The sequence below is a fragment of the Coregonus clupeaformis genome, unplaced genomic scaffold (assembly GCF_020615455.1).
Source record: "Coregonus clupeaformis isolate EN_2021a unplaced genomic scaffold, ASM2061545v1 scaf0612, whole genome shotgun sequence".
Classification (NCBI taxonomy): domain Eukaryota; kingdom Metazoa; phylum Chordata; class Actinopteri; order Salmoniformes; family Salmonidae; genus Coregonus; species Coregonus clupeaformis.
In genome coordinates, this window is record NW_025534067.1 from 252,671 (window position 1) to 278,893 (window position 26,223).

Below are 26,223 nucleotides of genomic sequence, written 5' to 3' on the forward strand. Positions count from 1 at the left end.
CGCTGATACATTTTGTTCATGTCTTTATATAGTGTATCAAGATTTGTTCTCAAGCTTACGGCCATACCAGCCTGAATATGCCTGATCTTGTCTGATCTCAGATGCTAAATAGAGTCAGGCCTGGATAGTACTTGGATGGGAGACCGCCTGGGAATACCAGGTGCTGTAAGCTTCTTGTTCAACTAGAGAGTACTCTTGTGTCATGGAGCAACAGCCTTTTATTTATCACCCTAATAATATCATGTATTTTTATTGGACTAAATGCAGTTTGTATGTGCTGCCCTGCCCTGCCCTGATCAAATTAAATAATAGACAGTGCATTTCCCTCAAAATATATGTGTCATGGAGCAACTGCCTTTTATTTATCACCCTAATAGTATCATGTTTTTTTATTTGACTAAATGCAGTTTGTATGTGCTGCTCTGCCATGATCAAATTAAATAATAGACAATGCGTTTCCCTCAAAATATAGGCAGTACATTCAGCCTTTGTTTTTAGTCGGTTCAATAAGTTGCACGGAAATTCGAATCGCTGATACATTTTCTTCATTTCTTTATATAGTGTACCAAGAGTTGCTCCCAAGCTTATGGCCATACCAGCCTTAATACACCCTATCTCGTCTTATCTCGGAAGCTAAGCAGGATTGGGCTTGGTTAGTATGTGGATGGGAGACCGCCTGGGAATACCAGGTGCTGTAAGCCTTTTGTTCCACTAGAGAGTGCTCTTGTGTCATGGAGCAACTGCCTTTTATTTATCACCCTAATAATATCATGTATTTTTATTGGACTAAATGCAGTTTGTATGTGCTGCCCTGACCTGCCCTGATCAAATTAAATAATAGACAGTGCGTTTCCCTCAAAATATATGTGTCATGGAGCAACTGCCTTTTATTTATCACCCTAATAATATCATGTATTTTTATTGGACTAAATGCAGTTTGTATGTGCTGCCCTGCCCTGCCCTGATCAAATTAAATAATAGACAGTGCGTTTCCTTGAAAATATAGGCAGTACATTCAGCCTTTGTTTTTAGTCGGTTCATTAAGTTGCATGGAAATACTAATCGCTGATACATTTTGTTCATGTCTTTATATAGTGTATCAAGATTTGTTCTCAAGCTTACGGCCATACCAGCCTGAATATGCCTGATCTTGTCTGATCTCAGATGCTAAATAGAGTCAGGCCTGGATAGTACTTGGATGGGAGACCGCCTGGGAATACCAGGTGCTGTAAGCTTCTTGTTCAACTAGAGAGTACTCTTGTGTCATGGAGCAACAGCCTTTTATTTATCACCCTAATAATATCATGTATTTTTATTGGACTAAATGCAGTTTGTATGTGCTGCCCTGCCCTGCCCTGATCAAATTAAATAATAGACAGTGCATTTCCCTCAAAATATATGTGTCATGGAGCAACTGCCTTTTATTTATCACCCTAATAGTATCATGTTTTTTTATTTGACTAAATGCAGTTTGTATGTGCTGCTCTGCCATGATCAAATTAAATAATAGACAATGCGTTTCCCTCAAAATATAGGCAGTACATTCAGCCTTTGTTTTTAGTCGGTTCAATAAGTTGCACGGAAATTCGAATCGCTGATACATTTTCTTCATTTCTTTATATAGTGTACCAAGAGTTGCTCCCAAGCTTATGGCCATACCAGCCTTAATACACCCTATCTCGTCTTATCTCGGAAGCTAAGCAGGATTGGGCTTGGTTAGTATGTGGATGGGAGACCGCCTGGGAATACCAGGTGCTGTAAGCCTTTTGTTCCACTAGAGAGTGCTCTTGTGTCATGGAGCAACTGCCTTTTATTTATCACCCTAATAATATCATGTATTTTTATTGGACTAAATGCAGTTTGTATGTGCTGCCCTGCCCTAATCAAATTAAATAATAGACAGTGCGTTTCCCTCAAAATATATGTGTCATGGAGCAACTGCCTTTTATTTATCACCCTAATAATATCATGTATTTTTATTGGACTAAATGCAGTTTGTATGTGCTGCCCTGCCCTGCCCTGATCAAATTAAATAATAGACAGTGCGTTTCCTTGAAAATATTAGTCAGTACATTCAGCCTTTGTTTTTAGTCGGTTCATTAAGTTGCATGGAAATACTAATCACTGATACATTTTGTTCATGTCTTTATATAGTGTACCAAGATTTGTTCTCAAGCTTACGGCCATACCAGCCTGAATATGCCCGATCTTGTCTGATCTCAGATGCTAAATAGAGTCAGGCCTGGATAGTACTTGGATGGGAGACCGCCTGGGAATACCAGGTGCTGTAAGCTTCTTGTTCCACTAGAGAGTACTCTTGTGTCATGGAGCAACAGCCTTTTATTTATCACCCTAATAATATCATGTATTTTTATTTGACTAAATGCAGTTTGTCTGTGCTGCCCTGCCCTGGTCAAATTAAATAATAGACAAAGCGTTTCCCTCAAAATATAGGCAGTACATTCAGCCTTTGTTTTTAGTCGGTTCATTAAGTTGCACGGAAATTTGAATCACTGGTAAATTTTGTTAATGTCTTTATATAGTGTACCAAGAGTTGTTCACTCGCTTACGGCCATACCAGCCTGAATACACCCATCCTGATTGGAGAAGTGACGACAGGTGCGAGGTTTGAGCTGTGAGTGAGTGTTTGCTGAAGAGTGTTTGCTCGAGAGCTATTTTTGTTAATTATTTGGATTTCGAAATATATTTTTTGTTTGTTCTTGCAGTTGAATAGTTTTAAGTTTGGTTAGTCTTCCCCCCTTGCAGTTTTGCTGCTTGGGGGAGAGTTTTCTCTTTTCTGATTCTTTTTTTGAATCACTATGACGGACAACATGGAAATGACAAACGGAATGGACAAAGACAACGAAAGGGCGCAACGGAAGAAAAATGAAGATAAAGAAGGAATGAAATATGGCAAAGAATACACGGTGGCAATTGAGTTGGTAGGAGAAGACAAAGTGACGACAATGGAACTACTACGAGCAATTAAGGAGGGGTGTGGAGAGGTGGTGGGATGCCGAATGAAAGGAGAAAAAAAGTATGAAGTTACGATGAGAAACGGAAAAGGAAAAGAACGTTTAATGGATGGAATATGGATAAAGGACACCAGGATTTTGGCGAGAGATGTTAATGTGAAGGAATTGGTGGTGTCTTTTATGAATCTCCCAGTATATGTAGAAGATGGTGTGATACTGGGTAAGCTGAGTAGCTGGGGAGTGGAAGCCGTTTCGGAGATAAGGAGGAGAGTTTGGCCAGGAACGGAGGTGGTTGATGGGACACGTTTTTGCAAAGTCAAGTTCACAGAAAAAGTGACATCATTGCCTTACTCTACAAGAATTGAGACGTTGGAGGGAGCAGAATATTTTAGGGTCCTTCATGACAAATAGGTCAGAGTGTGTCGGTTGTGTATTCAACCCGGGCACATAGTTAAAGACTGCCCTGAATTTAAGTGTTTCAAATGTGGCAAGCAAGGACACTATGCGAGAGAATGTGTCGGAGAGAAGGAAAGGAATTTCTGTGGTGGATGCAGAAAGAGATTGGCGGAGTGCAACTGTGGAGAGGTTATGGCTGAAGAGGGGAGTCAAGCACTATTCGAGGAAGCAGGTGTATTGTCGCAAGAAGGAGAAGAAGATGGAGGAGAGGACGTGGTGGAGAGTGGAGAGACGGAGGAAGGAAGAAGGGAGAAGGACCAGAAGATGAATGAAATTGGGAGTAGTATGGACTCAGAAATAAGAAGAGGGGAGTTTTCAGGAGGAGGGGGGAGTGGACTGGGGGAAGCACGGGGGACTCACAGGTTTTGGGGGATAGCACAGTACTAACAAGTACCTCGGGGGGTGAAGAAATGGAGAGGGGTTCGAGTTTGAGAACAATAACAGAAACGACAACGACGGCTATACATGAGACGGAGATGAACACGGGGAGCACAACGATGACAATACCAGAGACGGAGATGAACATGGGGAGCACAACGGATGAGGGTGACAAGAAGTTGAGTTGGCTGGATAACATGGACTTGGAGGAGATATCGGACACGGATGATGGAGAAAAGAGTGAAAGAACGAGGGAAGGATACAGGAAGAGGAAAGCGGGGGAAGAGGGAGAGGGAAAGGGGGGAAGAGGAAAGAAACTGGATAACAGGTAGAGGATAATGAAATTATATTTTACTATTTTATTATTTATTAGAATGGTAAATATAATGTCAATAAATGCAAATGGTTTGAGAACTATGGGAAAATTTAATAGAATAGTACAAATGAAGAATTCAGATATTTTATGTATTCAAGAGACGCACTGGGATAATGCATGTGTTTTAGGAGTTAAAAAAATATGGAGGGATTTTATTTATGTTAACAATGGCAGGGGAAATTCAAGTGGGGTTGCAATTTTATTAAGGAAGGATGTAGTAGAAAATGTGAAGAAGATATATAATGATAATAATGGGAGGATTTTAATTTTGGATTTTGAATATATGAATAGGGTTTTTAGGATTATAAATATTTATGCGCCGAATAATGAGATAGAGCGAAATAATTTATTTTTAGAAGTAGGGAAATGGTGTAAGGGTAACTGTATTTTAGTAGGGGATTTTAATGTAAAAATGAATAGATTAGATATGAAAAGGGGAGCTATTTTTAGAAATGACGTATCTAGGGGGGTCTTAAGGAAGATTATGTTTGAAAACAGTTTGATTGATATATGGAGGGAGGAGAATCCGAACAAGAGAGGAATTTCTAGAAGGCAGGTGGTTTTAGGGGAGTTGAAACAGACGCGAATAGATCTGGTTTTAGTAAATGAGGGTTTAAGGAATTTTATGAAAGAAATTAAGTATGTTTTTACAGCTTTTAGTGATCATGCGGCGGTGGTATTTTCTTGTGGAGTAAGGACACATACTAAATCTGGTGGGCTGTGGTGTTTAAATAATAGCTTGCTAGAGGAGGAAAATTATATTGAGATGATATCAGAATGTATTGGGGAGGCCAAAAGACAACAGTTAATGGAGGTGAATATGGGGTTGTGGTGGGAGGAGCTGAAAACCAAATGTAAGGAATTGACTATAAAATATGCTGTTAAGAGGAATTATTTTTTGAAAAAGAAGGAGAGGAAACTACGTAAGAAGGTTAAACATGAACTTGAGTGTATAGAAAAGGATGAAGGTCATGGGGTGGAGGATTATTTACTGGCTAAGGATGCACTTGATGAATATGAGAAGAAGAAATGTAATGCGGCGATTGTAAGGGGAGTAGAGTGCAATATGCGATAGAGGGGGGGAAAGGTGTACTTCATTTTTCTTGAATTTAGAAAAAAGAAGACAAGAGAAGATTTATATTACGGAGTTAATTAATGATAAAGGGGAAAAGGTTAATGATTTGGTGGGGATTCTGGATACGGTCGAGAGATATTATGAATGCTTATTTAAAAAAGAAGAGGTTAATGATTCCTGTATGGATAAGGTGCTTGAACACGTGGATACTAAGTTAACAGAAGGGGAAAAAACATGTGTGATGAAGATATGAGTCTAACTGACATTAAGGAGGCCATATTAGATGCTAATTGCAATAGGAGTCCGGGGTCTGATGGCCTAACTGCGGAATTTTATAAATCTTTTGCAGATTTGTTGGCTCCAATTTTAAGAAAACTGTATGAATATATTGAAAAGACTCAAGTGGTGCCAGATTCGCTGGCCACAGGAGTTTTAACCATACTGTATAAAAATAAAGGGAGTCGTGTAAATTTGGATAATTATCGACCGTTGACACTTTTAAATTGTGATTATAAGATCTTAGCCAAGGTCTTAGCTAATAGAGTTAAAAAAGTTATGGGAGGAGTAATAGCAGAGACACAAGGATATAGTGTACCAGGGAGGGATATTTCTGACACAGTGGGAACAATAAGGGATGTGATAAAGCATATGGGGGAGGAAGGGGGTTTGTGATGAGTTTGGATCTAAATAAGGCTTTTGATAGAGTTGATCATTCCTTTTTACTGCGTACACTTGGGAAATTTGGGTTTGGTGAAAGAATGATAGGTTGGATTAGACTACTGAATGGATATGCAAGGAGCAGAGTAAAATGTAATGGGATTTTAACAGATTCTTTTCCTCTGGAGAGATCTGTTAGGCAGGGATGTCCGTTATCAGCTGCTCTTTATAGTTTATCGGTGGAGCCGCTTGCAGCAATGATTAAAGCAAACAAATTAATTCGAGGTATACGGATACCGGATGGGGGGAGAGTGTTATACAGCAATATGCGGATGATACTACATGTACTGTGATAGATGTTGAAAGTGTGAAGAATGTAATGGAGTGTTTTGAGGTATATGGCAAGGCATCAGGGGCAAAACTTAATGTTGAAAAATCTGAAATAATGTATGTGGGGATAGATGAAAAAAGTGGACTGTGGATTCCCTTTCAAAAAGGCTGAAGGTTATATAAAGACTTTAGGGGTGGTTTTGGGGGTGGATAAAGAAGGGACGAGAGATGAGACATGGACTGGGGTTTTGAATAAAATAAAACATACTCTATCCTATTGGAAGGCAAGAAAACTGTTCTTGAGGGGAAGGTGGTGGTGATTAATTCTTTGGTGGCATCCAAATGTATCTATGTTCTAGGTTCGTTGGATATGCCACAATGGGTGTTAAAAGAATTCAATGGTTTGGTTACAGATTTCCTATGGGAGGGGAAGGGGACTAGGATTGCAAGGGCAACTCTTATCTCGGATTTAAAGGATGGGGGGTTGAAATTGGTGGATCTGGATGTGAAGAGAAAAGCAATGAGAATAAAAACTGTGCAAAAATACTTATATGGGGAGGTAGATTATGGATGGAAAAGGTTTTTAAACATTTTTTGTACAGAAGTGGGGTTGTGAAGAAAGTGGATTATTGATGTCATGGAAGAAGGATATGTTGGAGGGTTTGCCTGAGTTCTATAAAGAGGTGTTCTTGGCATGGGGGGGAATTTCTTCCTAAGATTGAGTACACATGTACAAATAAGGACAACATATTTAATCAGCCTGTGTTTTTGAATCCGAAAATAGAGAGTGGTGGGAAGGTGCTGTACAACAAAATGTTCATGAAGGCTGGGTTAATATTGGTAAAAGATTTTCTTTATGAGGTTATACCGGGGTTTTTAAGGGGGCAGGCAATTCTGGATACTGTGTGGGAGGTTGATGATACAGTGGAGAGAAAATTAGTATTGCAGATATACGAAAGAATTAAATTATGCATTCCGGGTGAGTGGATAAAAGTGATAAATGGGGAGGGGGAATATGAGGACTTGTATGTGCTGCCAAGTCTCTATGTGGGTAAAGGATCGGGGAAACAAGTTTTATCAAAAGTAACACAGAAAAGATTGTACAAGTGTATGTTGAAGTCTGTGTGTGTGAGGCCTGCGGCTGAGAGGATGTGGAGAAAAATGTTTATTGATTTGGATGTTTCTTTGATGTGGGAGAATTTGGTTTTGTTTGGGAATAAACGAAATTGTGAGAACATGGATTTTATGATACGGCATAATCGTATATACACAAATATTATTTTACATCAGATAAACCGCGATGTACGGCGGGAATGTGATGTGTGTATGATGAAGCCAGAGTCTTTATTGCATTTATTTGTTGAATGTCCAAGTCTGACAGGTTTTTTTAAGGAAGTAAAAATTTTGTTGTGGAGGCACTGGAGAAAAGAGTTTTTAGAAAGTTTTGTATGGGATAGGTTAATATTATTTGGAGTAATGGGGAAATGTTTGGGTGTGAATGTGTACCTGTTGAATATTGTTTTGAGTTTTGTGAGGTATGCAATTTACTGTAGAAGGAATATGAAACATTTTGAAGGGAAAAAGGTGAATGTCTGGGTAATCTTTAAAGCAGGTTTAAGAAAGCAGGTGGAATTAATGTATAATGCAAAACTAGAGAAATTTGAAAGTATGTTTATAAAAGGGGAGTACTTTAGTGTCTATGGAGGAGGGAGGAGGGGGAGTTAGGGTTAACTTCTGAAATGGAGTATGTCTAATGTCTATATTAGATTATGTATTTTATGTTGATTAGTGAATAAGGATGGTGTAATTATGGGATGGAAGATTTTGATGAACATTTTGTTGAGGGGTGTGGGTTGTTTGCAAAGGTGGATGGTGGAGGAATCACTTATAATTTTTGAAAGAATTTTTTGAATATTTTCTTTGTTTATTTTTATTTGATAGGGGGTGGCTTTTATCTGCCTATTTTGTGGGTGGAATTTGTTATGTCTTAGTCATGTCTGAGTTTTTTTGTATTTTTATTTCTTTGGGTTCTTTGATTTGATAGGGGGTGAATTGTTCACCTGCCTATGTTAGGATAGTGTCTTCTGTATTGTTCATTGTAATATTGTACTGTAAATATTGTAAAAAATTGAATTTTTTGATAATAAAAAGAGAAAAAAAAAAATAATTCGCCTGATCTCGTCAGATTTCGGAAGCTGAGCAGGATCGGGCCTGGTTAGTACTTGGATGGGAGACCGCCTGGGAATTCCAGGTGCTGTAAGCTTTTTGTTCCACTAGAGAGTGCTCTTGTGTCATGGAGCAACTGCCATTTATTTATCACCCTAATAATATCATGTATTTTTATTGGACTAAATGCAGTTTGTATGTGCTGCCCTGACCTGCCCTGATCAAATTAAATAATAGACAATGCATTTCCCTCAAAATATATGTGTCATGGAGCAACTGCCTTTTATTTATCACCCTAATAATATCATGTATTTTTATTGGACTAAATGCAGTTTGTATGTGCTGCTCTGCCATGATCAAATTAAATAATAGACAATGCGTTTCACTCAAAATATAGGCAGTACATTCAGCCTTTGTTTTTAGTCGGTTCAATAAGTTGCACGGAAATTCGAATCGCTGATACATTTTCTTCATTTCTTTATATAGTGTACCAAGAGTTGCTCTCACGCATACGGCCATACCAGCCTAAATACACCCGATCTCGTCTTATCTCGGAAGCTAAGCAGGATTGGGCCTGGTTAGTACTTGGATGGGAGACCGCCTGGGAATACCAGGTGCTGTAAGCCTTTTGTTCCACTAGGGAGTGCTCTTGTGTCATGGAGCAACTGCCTTTTATTTATCACCCTAATAATATCATGTATTTTTATTGGACTAAATGCAGTTTGTATGTGCTGCCCTGCCCTAATCAAATTAAATAATAGACAGTGCGTTTCCCTCAAAATATATGTGTCATGGAGCAACTGCCTTTTATTTATCACCCTAATAATATCCTGTATTTTTATTGGACTAAATGCAGTTTGTATGTGCTGCCCTGCCCTGCCCTGCCCTGCCCTGCCCTGCCCTGCCCTGATCAAATTAAATAATAGACAGTGCGTTTCCCTCAAAATATAGACAGTACATTCAGCTTTTGTTTTTAGTCGGTTCATTAAGTTGCATGGAAATACGAATCACTGATACATTTTGTTCATGTCTTTATATAGTGTACCAAGAGTTGTTCCTGCGCTTATGGCCATACCAGCCTGAATACGCCCTTCCGGTGAGTTGAGTGAGACAGGTGCAGGTGATTAAGCTGTAAGTGAGTGTTTGGGAGAGAACTATTTGCTTGAGTTTCTTAGTTTATTGAAGGACATTTGTTTGATTTTGAATTCAATTAAGTTTAAGGTTAGTTCGTTTTTTCCCCCCCCTTGCAGTTCTGCTGCTTGGGGGTGAGTTTTTTGAGACTTTTTTTCTGTTTGGTTAATGACGGACAACATGGCAAAGAATAATGGAACGGATAAAGACAAAGGCAATGCGCAACGGACAAAACTTGGACCTGAAGGTGGCTCAAAATACGGCAAGGAACGAACAGTGGCAGTGGAATTGATGGGAGAAGACAAGATAACGACGATGGAATTACTAAGATCAATTAAAGATGTGTGCGGAAAGGTGGTGGGGTGCAGAATAAAAGGAGAAAGGAAATATGAAGTCACGATGGGGGATGAAAATGGAAAAGAGTGTTTAATGGATGGGTTCATGATTAAGAACACGAAGGTAATGGCGAGAGATATGATGGCAAACGAACTCATAGTCTCGTTTATGAATTTGCCAGTTTATATCGAAGACGGAGCTATACTGGATAAACTGCGGATCTGGGGTGTAGCTGCGGTCTCAGAAATCAGAAGGAGAGTCTGGCCGGGTACGGAAATCGTGGATGGGACAAGATACTGTAAGGTAAAGTTCACGGACACCATGCAGTCCTTACCGTATTCCACTAAGTTCGAGACAATGGAGGGTGGTGAATATTTCAGGGTGATTCATGACAAGCAGGTTAGGGTATGTCGCCTGTGTATTCAACCTGGACATATTTTAAAGGACTGCCCTGACTTTAGGTGTTTTAAGTGCGGAAACCAGGGACACTATGCGAGGGAATGTGCTGGAGCGAGGGATAGGGCAGTTTGCGCAGGATGTCAGAAGGGAACCGATGAGTGCAACTGTGGAGAGGTTGTAAGTGAGGAGGAGAGCCAGGACCTCTTAATGGAAGCTGATGTATCACCGGGAGGAGAAGAAGAGGATGGGGAAGAGGATGTGGAGGAAGGTGGAGAGATGGAAGAGCAAAAGGCAGACGAAATAGGGAGCAGCTTGGACTCAGAGATGAGAAGAGGGAGTTTACAGGAGGAGGGGGATCGGGCTGGGTGGAGGCACTGGGGACGCGCAGATTTTTGGGGAAAGCTCAGGCCCTGCGAGTACCTCAGGGGGTGAAGACATGGAGGGCAGTTTGAGTTTGACGACAATACCAGAGACGGAGAGAGATACGGGGAGCACAACGGATGTGGGAGTAAAGAACTTGAGTTGGTTGGACGAAATGGGCTTGGAGGAGATATCTGATACGGACGAAGGGGCAAAGGTAGAAAAACTAAGGGAAAGCTACAGGAAGAGGAAAGCGACGGCGGGGGAGAAGAAGGATAGAAGAGGAAAGAAACAGGACAAAATGTAGAGGACAATGAAGGTATTTCTTTTCATTTTATTATTTTTTGAAATGGTTAAGTTTGTGTCCCTAAATGTAAATGGTTTAAGGACGATGGATAAATTTCAAAATATAGTTCAAATGAAGAATATGGATATCTTATGCCTACAAGAGACGCATTGGGACAATGATTGTGTATTGAAAGTAAAACAAATATGGAGGGATTTTATTTTTGTTAATAATGGTAGAGGGAATTCTAGTGGGGTTGCTATTCTAGTGAGAAAGGATGTGGTGGAAAAAGTGGTACATGTACATGATGATAATAATGGGAGGATTTTAGTTTTAGATTTTGAGTATATGGATATGAAGTTTAGAATTATAAATGTTTATGCGCCAAATAATGAAATAGAGCGCAAGGTTTTATTTGTTGAAGTGGGACGATGGAGTGTGGGAAATTGCATCGTGGTGGGGGATTTTAATGTGAAAATGGACAGATTAGATATGACAAGGGGAGCTGCTTTTAGAAATGATGCATCTAGAGGGGTTTTAAAGAAAATGATGGTTGAGAAAAAAACTTATTGACATATGGAGAGATGACAATCCCGATAAACCGAGAATTTTCTAGAAGGCAGGTGGTTTTAGGGGAATTAAAACAAACCAGAATAGATTTGATTTTAGTTAAAGAAGATTTAAGGGATTGTATGAAAGATGTTAAGTATGTATTTACAACATTCAGTGATCATGCATGTTTAAATTTCTCGGTGGGTTTAGACAAAGAAAGAATAGGAGGTGGTACATGGTGTATGAATGCGAGTTATTTGGGGGATGAGGATTATTGTAAACAACTTAAATCTTTGATAATATGTGAAATGGAGGATAAGCAGAAAGGGGAGGATAAGTGTGTATGGTGGGACAAGGTTAAGGAAAAAATAAAAGTTTTTAGTATAAGATATGCAAGGGAAAAGAGAGGCAGGATGAAAAGAAAAGAAAATGAGTTGAGAGCCAAATTGGTTGAGGAAATGGGGAAGTGTGACAGTGAACCTAATTATAATATAGAAACGTTTTTAGAGTTGAAAGCAACATTGAGTAAATATGACATGGATAAGTGTATGGGGGCCATTATAAGAAGCAAAGCAAAGTATTTTTTGGAGGGGGAGAAATGCACTTCTTTTTTTCTTGGATTAGAGAAGAGTACTCAAAGAAGAACATATCTTAGACAGATTGAAAATGTAAAGGGGGAAGTAGTAGATGATTATGTAGAGATTTTAGAGACAGTGCAGAGTTTTTATAAGGACTTATTTAAAAAAGGGGAGGTGGATGAGGGGGTGTGTACAGGAGATTTTAGGTAGTGTGGAGGTGAAAATTAATGGAGAAGATAAGGTGATGTGTGATGGGAAGATTACAGTAAATGAAGTGATGGATGCGATAAAGGGTTTACAGGTGAATAAGAGCCCTGGTGTAGATGGTATCATTGCAGAGTTTTATAAAGTTTATGAAAGTCTTTTAGCACCTATTTTATTGGAGGTTTATCACTATATGGAGGAGAATGATTGTGTGTCAGAATCAATGGTGACAGGAATGATAACTATTTTATATAAAAACAAAGGGAGTAAGGTGAAATTGGAAAATTATAGGCCAATTAGTTTATTAAATGTGGATTACAAGATTTTAGCCAAAATTTTAGCGAATTGGATGAAGAGAGTTTTACATGATATTATAGCATCAACACAGAATTATAGTGTTCCTGGGAGAGATATAGCTGACACAATTAATACGATTAGAGACGTGATACACAAAATGAATGGGGATAAGATAGGAGGTATTGTTTTAAGCATAGATTTAAATAAGGCTTTTGATAGAGTAGAACATGATTTTATGTTTAGGGTCTTGGAAAGATTTGGCTTTGGTAATAAAATAATAGGGTGGATTAAATTATTATATAGAAATGCAAAAAGTAGGGTGAAATGCAATGGGGTTTTAACCGATTCTTTTACTCTGGAGAGATCTGTGAGACAGGGATGTCCTTTATCTGCTTTATTGTATGTTTTATCAGCTGAGCCTTTAGCGGCTTTTCTTAAGAAGGATAATTTTATTAATTGTGTACAGACTCCACAGGGGGGATTTAGTTTGATTCACCAATATGCAGATGACACAACTATAACAGTTAGAGATGAGGACAGTGTAAAAAGGGTAATAGAAGGTTTTAAAGTATATGGAAGAGCATCAGGAGCTAAAGTTAATATGGAAAAGTCTGTTGTAATGTATATTGGGAAGGTAAATGAGGGGATTTTTCCTTTTAAAGAGGCCAAAGAATATTTTAAGGTGTTAGGAGTTTTTTTAGGTGTAAAAGAAAAAGAAGCTAGGGATTTGACATGGAGTGGGGTGATAAATAAAGTCAGAAAGGTTGTAAATATGTGGAAGGGGAGGTTGTTAAAATTAAAGGGGAAGGTTATTGTTATAAATTCTTTACTGATGTCAATTTGTATTCACGTCATGAATGTCTTAGATGTGCCAGAATGGGTTTTAATTGAAATGAATAAGATTTTAGTTGAATTTTTATGGGATGGGAAGGGGGCGAAAATCGCTTTTAAAACATTGATTGCGGGTTATGAGGAGGGGGGCTTGAAGTTAGTGGATCTAAGGGTGAGGAAAATAGCAATAAGAGTGAAAATGGTTCGGAAGTATTTATATGGGGAATTAGATTATGGGTGGAAAAAGTTTTTTGCAGAGTATTTGCAGGAGGTTGGGAGGATAGGGGATAATGGTTTATTAATGAGTGTAAAATAAGAAATGTTGGGAAATATACCTTTGTTTTATAAGGAAGTTTTCGAGGCTTGGGGGCAGGTTTTACCACACATTTCTTATGAATGTAACAGTTTGGAAAATATTTTAAATCAGCCTATCTTTTTGAATCCAAAGATCAAATATAATAATACAATGTTGTATTGTAAATATTTTATGAGAGCTGGGATGCGACAGATTGGTGATATTCTATATGAGGTCAGGCCGGGGTTTCTACCGGTACAAGCTATTTATGACAATGTTGTTGAGGTCGATGATGAAATAAGCAAAACTACAGTAGAAAATATGTATAAGAGAATTTTAGGGTGCATTCCGAAGGAGTGGGGTGTTTTAATAAATACAGGGGCGGTTAAGAGAGCCAGGGGTTTGCCGGTTTTATTGTATGAAAGTGGTGGAGTGAAATGTGATTTGTCAGGCTTGAAAGTTAAAACGGTCTATAGTAAATGTATTTTAAAAGAGATAAGAGTGCCTGCTTCTGAGAAAGTGTGGTCGGAGGTTTTTGTAGATTTGGATGTGAAGTCAATATGGAGGAATGTTAATGTAAAGGGGAATTCCATAGAATGTGAAGACAATGATTTTAAAATAAAACATAATAGGATTTTTACTAATGTGGTCTTACATCAAATCAACAGAAATATTAATAGAGAATGTGACATTTGTCATATAGAGGTGGAAAACTTTATGCACTTTTTCATTGAATGCAGTAGAATAAGAGGTTTTCATGAGTTTTTAAAGGAGCTTTTAATGAAACATTGGGGGGAGGAGATTTTTAATGGGGTGGAATGGAGGAGATTTTTTCTTTTTGGTATTAATGGTAAAAGTAAAGTTTTGAATTTTAATTTGGTTAATTATGTTTTAAGTCATGCTCGATATGCTGTAAGACTAAGAAGGAACTTGGGGCATTATGAAGGGAAATGTGTGAGTGTGGAGGTACTTTTTAAGAGTATGTTGGAGGGAAATATAGAGATAATGCAGAGATATGGTGGGGGCAACTTTGAAAAAGAATTTGTGTGGGGGAGTACATTTATTAGAATGTCATCAAATGGAAAACTTGTGTTTAACTATTAATTGGATTAGGTGAGTGTTTTAATTGTTGATTTATTGTATCTTCTTTCTGATTTTGTAAAAGGGTGAATTGTTCACCCTTTAATGATGATTGAAATGATGTAAAATTGTCTGATTTTCATAATAAAAAATAATATGCCTGATCTCGTCTGATCTTGGAAGCTAAGCAGGATTGGGCCTGGTTAGTACTTGGATGGGAGACCGCCTGGGAATACCAGGTGCTGTAAGCTTTTTTTTCCACTGGAGAGTACTCTTGTGTCATGGAGCAACTGCCTTTTATATATCACCCTAATAATATCATGACATTTTATTGGACTAAATGCAGTTTGTATGTGCTGCCCTGCCCTGCCCTGATCAATTTAAATAATAGACAGTGCGTTTCCCTCAAAATATATGTGTCATGGAGCAACTGCCTTTTATTTATCACCCTAATAATATCATGTATTTTTATTGGACTAAATGCAGTTTGTATGTGCTGCCCTGCCCTGGTCAAATTAAATAATAGACAAAGCGTTTCCCTCAAAATATAGGTAGTACATTCAGCCTTTGTTTTTAGTCGGTTCAATAAGTTGCACGGAAATTCGAATCACTGGTAAATTTTGTTCATGTCTTTATATAGTGTACCAAGAGTTGTTCACTCGCTTACGGCCATACCAGCCTGAACACGCCCCTTTTTGGAATTTCAGGAAGTGGATGAGCGGCAGGTGTCTGAGTGCTTGAGAGAGGATATCGTTTGTTTGGAGGTTTTTTTGATTTATAAGTTTGAAAGTTTGTGTGTGATTGTAGTTGATTTTCTTTGAAACTTTTTTGTTATTATCCCCCATCGGCGTGAGCTGTTTGGGGGATATTGATTAAAATAACCGGATGGACAACATGGCGTCAACATCAAGAATACAAACGACGACGAGAAAGGACAACAGTGAAATCAGAATTTCAAATGAAGAACTGAAGAAAAGAAAGTATGAGAAGGAACTGACGGTGAACGTGGAAATAATTGGAGAAGGGAAAATAACAACGATGGAATTGCTGAGAGGAATAAGGGAAGTTTGTGGAACAATACTTGGATGTAGAATGAGAGACGGAAATAAGTATGAAATAACAATGTCTCATGTAAAGGGAAAAGAAAGACTAATGGACGGGCTAAAGATAAAGAACTGTCAAATCATGGCTAAAGAGCTAGGGAACGATGAGCTTGTGGTGTCCTTTTTGAACTTGCCTGCATACATTACAGATGGGGAGATATATGAGAAACTAAGAGGCTGGAAAGTGAAGGCGACCACGCCAATCAAGAGGAGGATGTGGCCAGGAACAGACATTGTAGACGGGACGAGATTTTGCAAGGTGAAGTTCACAGACAATGTGCAATCCTTGCCATATTCTACCAAATTTAACACTGTCGAGGGATTTGAATATTTTCGTGTAATCCATGACAATCAAGTGATGGTATGTAGACTATGTATTCAGCCGGGGCACATACTTAAGGAATGTCCAGAATTCACTTGCCATAAATGTAGTGAACAAGGGCATTATGCCAGAGAATGTTTGAACATAGGTAATGTGTGTGAAATGTGTGACAGACCGAAAGTTAGATGTAGCTGTAAGAAGGGAAAAGATCACTTACTTTTGCAAACAATGGACCTCACTTCTGAGGAAGAGGAGGGGAGTGTGTTTATGGAAGGAGAAAAAGAGAGTGACATGGGGAGTGTGACTTCAGAGACAGTGGCAGATATGCCTGAAGAGCCTGTAATGTCTTCTGGCAAAACACGAGACGCAGTTTTGGTCTCTGCTGCTGACAAGGTGGAACAGCAGCACATGATGGGTGAAATACATACACAGGTAGAGATGGTGCAAGGTGCTTCTCAGGTGCCTGAGCCAGTTTCAAGCGTGTGTAAAAATGACACCAAAGAGCGAGCTGGGTCCACTGAAGTCACTGGCACTGTTAAAGCGCACTTTTCAAAAGGCTTTCCCTGCCGCTCCAAATCAGGAGACGGAGGATGAAATAGATAGTGAGGATCATCAGTTGTTTGCAAAAAATAAGAGGTCATTGTCGAAAACTAGGGAGATGATGGGATTTGGAAAAAAAGAAAAAGTAGGTTTTGAAAGGACTTGTTTTGCTCTGATTATACCTCTGCACACATTACTAATGATTACAGTCGCATCCCTAAATGGTAACAGTTTGAGAAACATGAGCAAATTTGAGCAGGTTTTAGTGTCTGTTAAGGCAGACATGTTGTGTTTTCAAGAGACCAATTGGACAGATTCCAAAATACAGGAGATTAAGAGTAAATGGTCTGATTTAATTTTTGTAGTCATGGAAGTGATAAAACATGTGGTGTGGCTATTTTGATAAAAAAACGATGTGGTTCAAAATGTAAAACAAATATATGCTGACAATGATGGCAGACTTATTGCAATTGAATTTGAAGTGCAAAATGTAGTTTTTCGTTTAATCAATGTTTATGCTTCAAACATTGAATCTGAAAGGAGAGAAATGTTTCACAACTTAAAAACACTGTGCTCAGAAAACTGTATATTGATAGGAGACTTTAATGTGAGGTGTAGTAGAATGGATGCCTCTAGTTGTGCTAGATTCAGATATGACTCTTCTAGAAATGCATTATGGAAACTTATGAATGAGGAGAATCTAGTAGATATATGGAGGGCTGAAAATCCAAACAGAAGAGTGTTTTCTAGAAGGCAGGTGGTGCTAAAGGAATTAAAACAAAGCAGAATTGATTTATGTCTAGCAAAACAAGAATTGGTGCAGCATGTTAAGAAGATGGCATATAACTTTACAGCATATAGTGATCACGCAGTAATGTCATTTCAAATGGGTTTTGGTGTGGAGAGGAGAGGGGGAGGTGTCTGGTGTTTAAATGCCAGTCTGTTAAAGGAGGAAGGATATAGAAATGAAATTGTTGAATGTATTAATGATGAAATGTCTAATGTACTGTTAAAAGAGAATGTGTGTTTATGGTGGGAGGAAGTGAAAGGAAAAGTAAAAAACAGGAGTATTAGGTATGCTAGAAATCACAACCGGTTAGATAAGCAGAAAGAAACAATGCTTAGAAATAGGATGTTGCATGAACTTGAAAAGGCTGATACTGATCCAGACTATGATGTTGTGAATTATTTGAAAATCCATGCAGAGCTGGGTCGTTATGAAAAAAAGAAATGTTTGGGTGCTATTGTTAGGAGTAGGGCACAGTACGCTTTGGAGGGAGAGAAATGTACATCCTTTTTTTGGGGCTTGAAAAAGAAAACAAACTAAGAGTTACATTGTAGAGTTGGAAAATGAAAAAGGTGTAAAGGTAAACGATTTTGTTGAGATCTTAGATACAGTTGAATCCTTTTACAGAAATCTTTACAAAAAGAATGATGTAGATAAAGTATGTGTTGAATAAGTGCTGGATACAATTAGTGCCAAAGTATCTCAGGTAGATAGAATGATGTGTGATGAAGAGATTTCGATTATGGAAATCAAGGAAGCAATTGTTAACACTCAAGGCAATAAAAGTCCGGGTTTGGATGGTTTAACAAATGAGTTCTATAAAGTCTTTGTAGATATTTTGGCACCCATTTTAGGGAAGGTGTTTCATTATATGGAAGAGAATAAGGAAATCCCTGAGTCTATGTCAACTGGTATGTTAACGATTTTATTCAAGAATAGGGGCAGTAGATTCAAGTTAGAAAATTATAGGCCTATTAGTCTTCTAAATTCCGATTATAAGATATTGACTAAAGTGTTAGCGAATAGGATGAAAAAGGTGATTGGGAGTATTATTGCATCAACACAAGCCTACGGTATACCTGGAAGAGATGTTGCAGATGTAATTTGTACAATTAGAGATGTTGTTAATCAAATGAAAAATGAAGGCGGTATAGTATTAAGTTTGGATTTTAACAAAGCCTTTGATAGAGTGGAGCATAGCTTCCTATTACAGACTATGGAGAGGTTTGGTTTTGGGCCAAAGTTTGTAGCTTGGATCAACCTGTTGTACAGCGGGGCTAAAAGTTGTGTCAAATGTAACGGAGTGGTAACAGATACTTTTCCTGTAGAGAGGTCAGTAAGGCAGGGCTGTCCTTTGTCAGCTCTGTTGTACAGTATTTCTACAGAACCGTTAGCTACTTTAATAAATAGTAATAAAGAGGTAAGGGGTGTCGGAATCCCAGGTGGTGGTATCAGTGTTGTACATCAGTACGCTGATGACACTACTTGCACTGTGAAATATATAGGAAGCATTGGAAGCATTATGAGAATCATAGATATATATGGTAAGGCATCGGGCGCTAAAGTTAATATAGAGAAGACTGAAATAATGTTTGTTGGGGATATCGATGCAAATAAGTGTGAGATTCCATTCAAGATAGCAAGGGATTTTATTAAAGTGCTGGGAGTAAACATTGGTGTAAAGGAGAAAGAGGCAAAAGATATAACTTGGACTGGGATCCTTAATAAAGTCAAGCTAACGTTAAATTTCTGGAAAAATAGAAAATTAAGGTTAAAAGGTAAAGTAATTGTTGCAAATGCTTTGGTATTATCTAAATTTGTGTATGTTTTGGGAGTCCTGGACATGCCTGAGTGGGTGCTAAATGAATTAAATAAGGTGGTGTCTAATTTTATATGGGATGGTAAAGGTGTTAGAATATCTCAGAAAACATTGATAGCTGACTATGTGGATGGAGGTTTAAAACTTGTAGATTTAGATGTCAAAAGAAAAGCTATTAGGATAAAAACAGTAAAGAAATATTTGTATGACAGTGAAGATTATGGCTGGAAACACTTCTTTAAGGTCTACTTAGAGGAGAGTGGTGGATGTGGAGATAATGGTTTATTGATGGGGCTTAAAAGGAAAATGTTTGAAAAAGGTACCAGATTTTTATAAAGAGGTGCTAAATGCATGGGCAGAGTTGTTGCCTAATGTATATTATGAATGTGGTCATATTGACCTGATTATGAATCAACCTATATTTCTGAATGAGAAAATCAAGAACAAAGAACAAGTTTTGTATAATAAAGTATTTAGGAGTGCAGGTCTACGACAAATAAAAGATTATACCTATGAGGTAATTCCAGGGTTTTTACCTGAAGAAGCTATTTTTGATATTATCAAGGAATGGGATGAAGAGGTGGGAAGGGGAACAGTGAATAATATGTATGACAAGATAAAGAATAGCATACCAAGCGCATGGGTGGATTTAATAAATAGTGAGGTTGAAAGAGAAAATCTGTTTGTATTTCCTAATTTGTTCATTGGTAGCAGTGAGAAGAAAGTACATTTATCTACTATACCAGTGAAAATATTGTATAGAATAATGGTAGGAAAATGTTATAGAAGGCCGGCTGCTGAAAAATTTTGGAAAACAGTTTTTCCAGAATTGGATGAAAAAAAGATATGGGAAAATTTAAATGTAAAATATAATAGTAAGGAGTGTGAAAATAATGATTTTAAGTTAAGACACAATAGAATATTTACAAAGGTGGTGTTACATCAAATTAATTGTGAAGTAAAAAGGGAATGCGATATATGTGGATGTTTCCCAGAAACGCTTATGCATTTGTTTATAGAATGTGAGGAATTAAAAGATATGTTTTGTAAAGTTAAGGAAATGTTAAGTAAAAACTGGGGGTGATTTCTTGAAAAAAGTATGTGTGGGAGGAACTTGTGTTATTTGGAGTGTCTAGTAAATGTGATGGCGTTAATGTGTGCTTGTTGAATATTGTTTTGAGTTTTGTGAGGTATGCTATTTTTTGTAGGAGGAATTATGGTTTTTTTGACATGAAGAGGGTGAAGGTGTGGGGTATTTTTATATCACTGTTTAGTAAACACATGGATATGTTGTTTAATTATGGGATGGAAGATTTTGATGAACATTTTGTTGAGGGGTGTGGGTTGATTGCAAAGGTGGATGGTGGAGGAATCACTTATAATTTTTGAAAGAATTATTTTGAATATTTTCTTTGTTTTTTTATTTGATAGGGGGTGGCTTTTATCTGCCTATTTTGTGGGTGGAATTTGTTATGTCTTAGTCATGTCTGTTTTTTTTGTATAATAGTTTTTTTTGTATTTTTATTTCTTTGGGTTCTTTGATTTGATAGGGGGTGAATTGTTCACCTGCCTATGTTAGGCTAGTGTCTTCTGTATTGTTCTTTGTAATATTGTACTGTAAATATTGTAAAAAATTGAATTTTTTGATAATAAAAATAAAAAATAAAAAATAAAATAAAAATACACCCGATCTCGTCTGATCTCGGAAGCTAAGCAGGATTGGTCCTGGTTACTACTTGGATGGGAGACCCCCTGGGAATACCATGTGCTGTAAGCTTTTTGTTCCACTAGAGAGTGCTCTTGTGTCATGGAGCAACTGCCTTTTATTTATCACCCTAATAATATCATGTATTTTTATTGGACTAAATGCAGTGTGTATGTGCTGCCCTGCCCTGCCCTGATCAATTTAAATAATGGACAGTGCGTTTGCCTCAAAATATATGTGTCATGGAGCAACTGCCTTTTATTTATCACCCTAATAATATCATGTATTTTTATTGGACTAAATGCAGTTTGTATGTGCTGCCCTGGTCAAATTAAATAATAGACAAAGTGTTCCCCTCAAAATATAGGCATTACATTTAGCCTTTGTTTTTAGTCGGTTCATTAAGTTGCACGGAAATTCGAATCGCTGGTAAAAAAATTTAATTTCTTTATATAGTGTACCAAGAGTTGTTCACTCGCTTACGGCCATACCAGCCTGAATACACCCGATCTCATCTGATCTTGGAAGGTAAGCAGGATTGGGCCTGGTTAGTACTTGGATGGGAGACCTCCTGGGAAAACCATGTGCTGTAAACTTTTTGTTCCACTAGAGAGTGCTCTTGTGTCATGGAGCAACTGCCTTTTATTTATCACCCTAATAATATCCTGTATTTTTATTGGACTAAATGCAGTTTGTATGTGCTGCCCTGCCCTGCCCTGATCAATTTAAATAATAGACAGTGCATTTCCCTCAAAATATATGTGTCATGGAGCAACTGCCTTTTATTTACTTAATTACAGCTACTGATTGCAGTCTGCCACCCAGACAGCTGGCGTCGGGTAAGTTTGGCTTTATACATAGCTTGGGCTTTGTCGAGTAAGGCTTAAACTATGTATTTAGATTGTAGTTAGGTATTATAGGTAGGCATCGTGGGCTGTATATTACTAGGTATTATAGGTAGGCATCGTGGGCTGTTGTGGGTAGTTGTTGTATGTAGTTATTGTAGGTTACTTTGTATTCGGCGGTGCGGCGGTGCCGGTGTAGCACGGCTAGCTAGCTAACTCACCTTCTGGACTAGTTGGAGTAGCTATTAGCAACGGTAGCAACTAAATACAATATCCTTTTAGCCAGCTACATTCGTTCGCAGCGACGCCGTTTTTCAAACAAAGTCAACACAGCAGCCATTGCTAGCTAGCCAACACTACCAGCTAGTTGTACTGTGGTAGCTAAATACAATATCTTTGTGCTAGCTAGCCAACGTTTAATTATTGCTGCGTTATGAAAGAACTAGACACGGACACTAATTATCTGTTTAGTGTGTTAACACACTATTGGTAGTTTGTTGTAACCAAGTATTGGTGCTAAACTGTGTGTTATTGGATGCTAGCATGCTAGTCAGCTATGGCGTCATAGTTAGCTAGCTGAATAAAGTAAGTTGAGTCTATTCCTTGAAACATTGAACCGCTGTAGTTTACAACAATTCTAATTTCTAAAGTGGAAGTTGGGAGAGTTTTATTCGGGTGGTTCAGTGAAACAATTATAGTTTCTGAGGTGGAAGTTGGGAGAGTTATATTTTTTTTTTGGGTAAGGGAGGCCCTGCTCTCTCCTTTCCCAGATGTTTAGTTCATTTCATTCCGATCTCCTCTGCATTATTGTAGCCATCTGCTACAGCCTGTCAACTATGCCTCTGCCTATCCCTGTTCTCTCCTCTCCGCACAGGCTACACAAACGCCTCACACCGCGTGGCTGCTGCCTCTCTAACCTGGTGGTCCCTGCACGCACCACACACCTGGAGTTCCAGGTCTCAGGCAGCCTCTGGAACTGCCGTTCTGCTGCCAACAAGGCTGACTTCATCCCAGCCTATTCTACCCTCCAGTCCCTCGACTTCCTGGCGCTGACGGAAACATGGATTACCACTGAAAACACTGCTACTCCTATTGCTCTCTCCTCGTCTGACCATGTGTTCTCGCATACCCCGAGAGCATCTGGTCAGAGGGGTGGTGGCACAGGAATCCTCATCTCTCCCAAGTGGTCATTCTCAATTTTTCCCCCTAACCCATCTGTCTATCTCCTCATTTGAATTCCACGCTGTCACAGTCACTAGCCCATTTAAGCTTAATATCCTTGTCATCTATCGCCCTCCAGGTTCCCTTGGAGAGTTCATCAATGAGCTTGACGCCTTCCTTTCCTGAGGATGGCTCACCCTTCACAGTTTTGGGGGATTTCAACCTCCCTACGTCTACATTTGACTCATTTCTCTCTGCCTCCTTCTTTCCACTCCTCTCCTCTTTTGACCTCACCCTCTCACCGTCCCCCCCTACTCACAAGGCAGGCAATACGCTTGACTTCATCTTTACTAGATGTTGCTCTTCTACTAATCTCACTGCAACTCCCCTCCATGTCTCCATCCACTACTTTGTATCCTTTTCTCTCTCACTCTCCTCCAACACTACTCACTCTGCCCCTACACAGATGGTAACGCGCCGCCGCAACCTTCGCTCTCTCTCTCTCCCACTACTCTCTCCTCTTCCATCCTATCATCTCTTCCCTCTGCTCAATCCTTCTCCCTCCAATCTCCTGATTCTGCCTCCTCAACCCTCCTCTCCTCCCTTTCTGCATCCTTTGACTCCCTGTGTCCCCTATCCTCCCGGCCGGCTCGGTCCTCCCCTCCAGCTCCGTGGCTTGATGACTCATTGCGAGCTCACAGAACAGAGCTCCGGGCAGCTGAGCGGAAATGGAAGAAAACTAAACTCCCTGCCGACCTGGCATCTTTTCACTCCCTCCTCTCTACATTTTCTTCATCTGTTTCTGCTGCTAAGGCCACTTTTCTACCACTCTAAATTCCAAGCATCTGCCTCTAACCCTAGGAAGCTCTTTGCCACATTCTCCTCACTGCTGAATCCTCCCCCCCCCCCCCTCCTCCCTCTCTGTGGATGACTTCGTCAACCACTTTGAAAAGAAGGTTGACGACATCCGATCCTCGTTTGTTAAGTCTAATGACACTGCTGGTCCTGCTCACACTGCCCTACCCTATGCTCTGACTTCTTTCTCCCCTCTCTCTCCAGATAAAATCTTGCGACTAGTGACTGCAGGCCGCCCAACAACCTGCCCGCTTGACCCCATCCCCTCCTCTCTTCTCCAGACCATCTCCGGTGACCTTCTCCCCTACCTCACCTCGCTGATCAACTCATCCTTGACCGCTGGCTATGTCCCTTCCGTCTTCAAGAGAGCGAGAGTTGCACCCCTTCTCAAAAAAACAACACTCGATCCCACTGATGTCAACAACTACAGACCAGTATCCCTTCTTTCTTTTCTTTCCAAAACTATTGAGCGTGCCGTCTTTAGCCAACTCTCTTGCTATCTCTCTCAGAATGACCTTCTTGATCCAAACCAGTCAGGTTTCAGGACTGGTCATTCAACTGAGACTGCTCTTCTCTGTGTCACGGAGGCTCTCCGCACTGCTAAAGCTAACTCTCTCTCTCTGCTCTTGTCCTTCTAGATGGATGGGAGACCGCCTGGTAATACCATGTGCTGTAAACTTTTTGTTCCACTAGAGAGTGCTCTTGTGTCATGGAGCAACTGCCTTTTATTTATCACCCTAATAATATCATGTATTTTTATTGGACTAAATGCAGTTTGTATGTGCTGCCCTGCCCTGATCAAATTAAATAATAGTCAGTGCGTTTCCCTCAAAATACATGTGTCATTGAGCAACTGCCTTTTATTTATCACCATAATAATATCATGTATTTTTATTGGACTAAATGCAGTTTGTATGTGCTGCCCTGCCCTGGTCAAATTAAATAATAGACAAAGCGTTTCCCTGAAAATATAGGCAGTACATTCAGCCTTTGTTTTTAGTCTGTTCATTAAGTTGCATGGAAATACGAATCGCTGATAAATGTTGTTCATGTCTTTATATAGTGTACCAAGAGTTGTTCCTGCACTTATGGCCATACCATCCTGAATATGCCTGATCTCGTCTGATCTCGGAAGTTAAACAGGATCGGGCCTGTTTAGTACTTGGATGGGAGACTGCCTGTGAATACCAGGTGCTGTAAGCTTTTTGTTCCACTTGAGAGTACTCTTGTGTCATGGAGCAACTGCCTTTTATTTATCACCCTAATAATATCATGTATTTTTATTGGACTAAATGCAGTTTGTATGTGCTGCCCTGCCCTGCCCTGCCCTGATCAATTTAAATAATGGACAGTGCGTTTCCCTCAAAATATATGTGTCATGGAGCAACTGCCTTTTATTTATCACCCTAATAATATCATGTATTTTTATTGGACTAAATGCAGTTTGTATGTGCTGCCCTGGTCAAATTAAATAATAGACAAAGCGTTCCCCTCAAAATATAGGCATTACATTCAGCCTTTGTTTTTAGTCGGTTCATTAAGTTGCACGGAAATTCGAATCACTGGTTAATTTTGTTCATTTATTTATATAGTGTACCAAGAGTTGTTCAATCGCTTACGGCCATACCAGCCTGAATACACCCGATCTCGTCTGATCTCGGAAGCTAAGCAGGATTGGGCCTGGTTAGTACTTGGATGGGAGACCGCCTGGGAATACATTGTGCTGTAAGCTTTTTGTTCCACTAGAGAGTGCTCTTGTGTCATGGAGCAACTGCCTTTTATTTATCACCCTAATAATATCATGTATTTTTATTGGACTACATGCAGTTTGTATGTGCTGCCCTGCCCTGCCCTGATCAATTTAAATAATTGACAGTGCGTTTCCCTCAAAATATATGTGTCATGGAGCAACTGCCTTTTATTTATCACCCTAATAATATCATGTATTTTTATTGGACTAAATGCATTTTGTATGTACTGCCCTGGTCAAATTAAATAATAGACAAAGCGTTTCCCTCAAAATATAGGCAGTACATTCAGCCTATTTTTTTAGTCGGTTCATTAAGTTGCACGGAAATTCGAATCACTGGTAAATTTTGTTCATGTCTTTATATAGTGTACCAAGAGTTGTTCACTCGCTTACGGCCATACCAGCCTGAATACACCCGATCTCGTCTGATCTCGGAAGCTAAGCAGGATTGGTCCTGTTTACTACTTGGATGGGAGACCCCCTGGGAATACCATGTGCTGTAAGCTTTTTGTTCCACTAGAGAGTGCTCTTGTGTCATGGAGCAACTGCCTTTTATTTATCACCCTAATAATAT

General features: G+C 39.1%; 5 non-coding genes and 5 pseudogenes across 5 annotated transcripts; all 10 read left to right on the forward strand.

Moving 5' to 3' along the window:
* The first annotated feature begins 53 nt into the window (after positions 1–53).
* Positions 54–172, forward strand: LOC123485209 (annotated as a pseudogene).
* A 410-nt stretch (positions 173–582) lies between these two features.
* Positions 583–701, forward strand: LOC123485207 (annotated as a pseudogene).
* A 415-nt stretch (positions 702–1,116) lies between these two features.
* Positions 1,117–1,235, forward strand: LOC123485210 (annotated as a pseudogene).
* A 410-nt stretch (positions 1,236–1,645) lies between these two features.
* On the forward strand, positions 1,646–1,764 carry LOC123485208 (annotated as a pseudogene).
* A 411-nt stretch (positions 1,765–2,175) lies between these two features.
* LOC121565854 lies at positions 2,176–2,294 on the forward strand (annotated as a pseudogene).
* A 6,626-nt stretch (positions 2,295–8,920) lies between these two features.
* Positions 8,921–9,039, forward strand: LOC121566284. Its single transcript, XR_006658939.1, has one exon. It is a non-coding gene; the product is annotated as a 5S ribosomal RNA (ribosomal RNA).
* A 12,476-nt stretch (positions 9,040–21,515) lies between these two features.
* LOC121560461 lies at positions 21,516–21,634 on the forward strand. Its single transcript, XR_005998978.2, has one exon. It is a non-coding gene; the product is annotated as a 5S ribosomal RNA (ribosomal RNA).
* A 3,349-nt stretch (positions 21,635–24,983) lies between these two features.
* On the forward strand, positions 24,984–25,102 carry LOC123485199. Its single transcript, XR_006658930.1, has one exon. It is a non-coding gene; the product is annotated as a 5S ribosomal RNA (ribosomal RNA).
* Positions 25,103–25,512: 410 nt separating this feature from the next.
* On the forward strand, positions 25,513–25,631 carry LOC123485206. The gene has a single exon (XR_006658937.1). It is a non-coding gene; the product is annotated as a 5S ribosomal RNA (ribosomal RNA).
* Positions 25,632–26,036: 405 nt separating this feature from the next.
* LOC123485197 lies at positions 26,037–26,155 on the forward strand. Its single transcript, XR_006658927.1, has one exon. It is a non-coding gene; the product is annotated as a 5S ribosomal RNA (ribosomal RNA).
* The last annotated feature ends 68 nt before the right edge of the window (positions 26,156–26,223 follow it).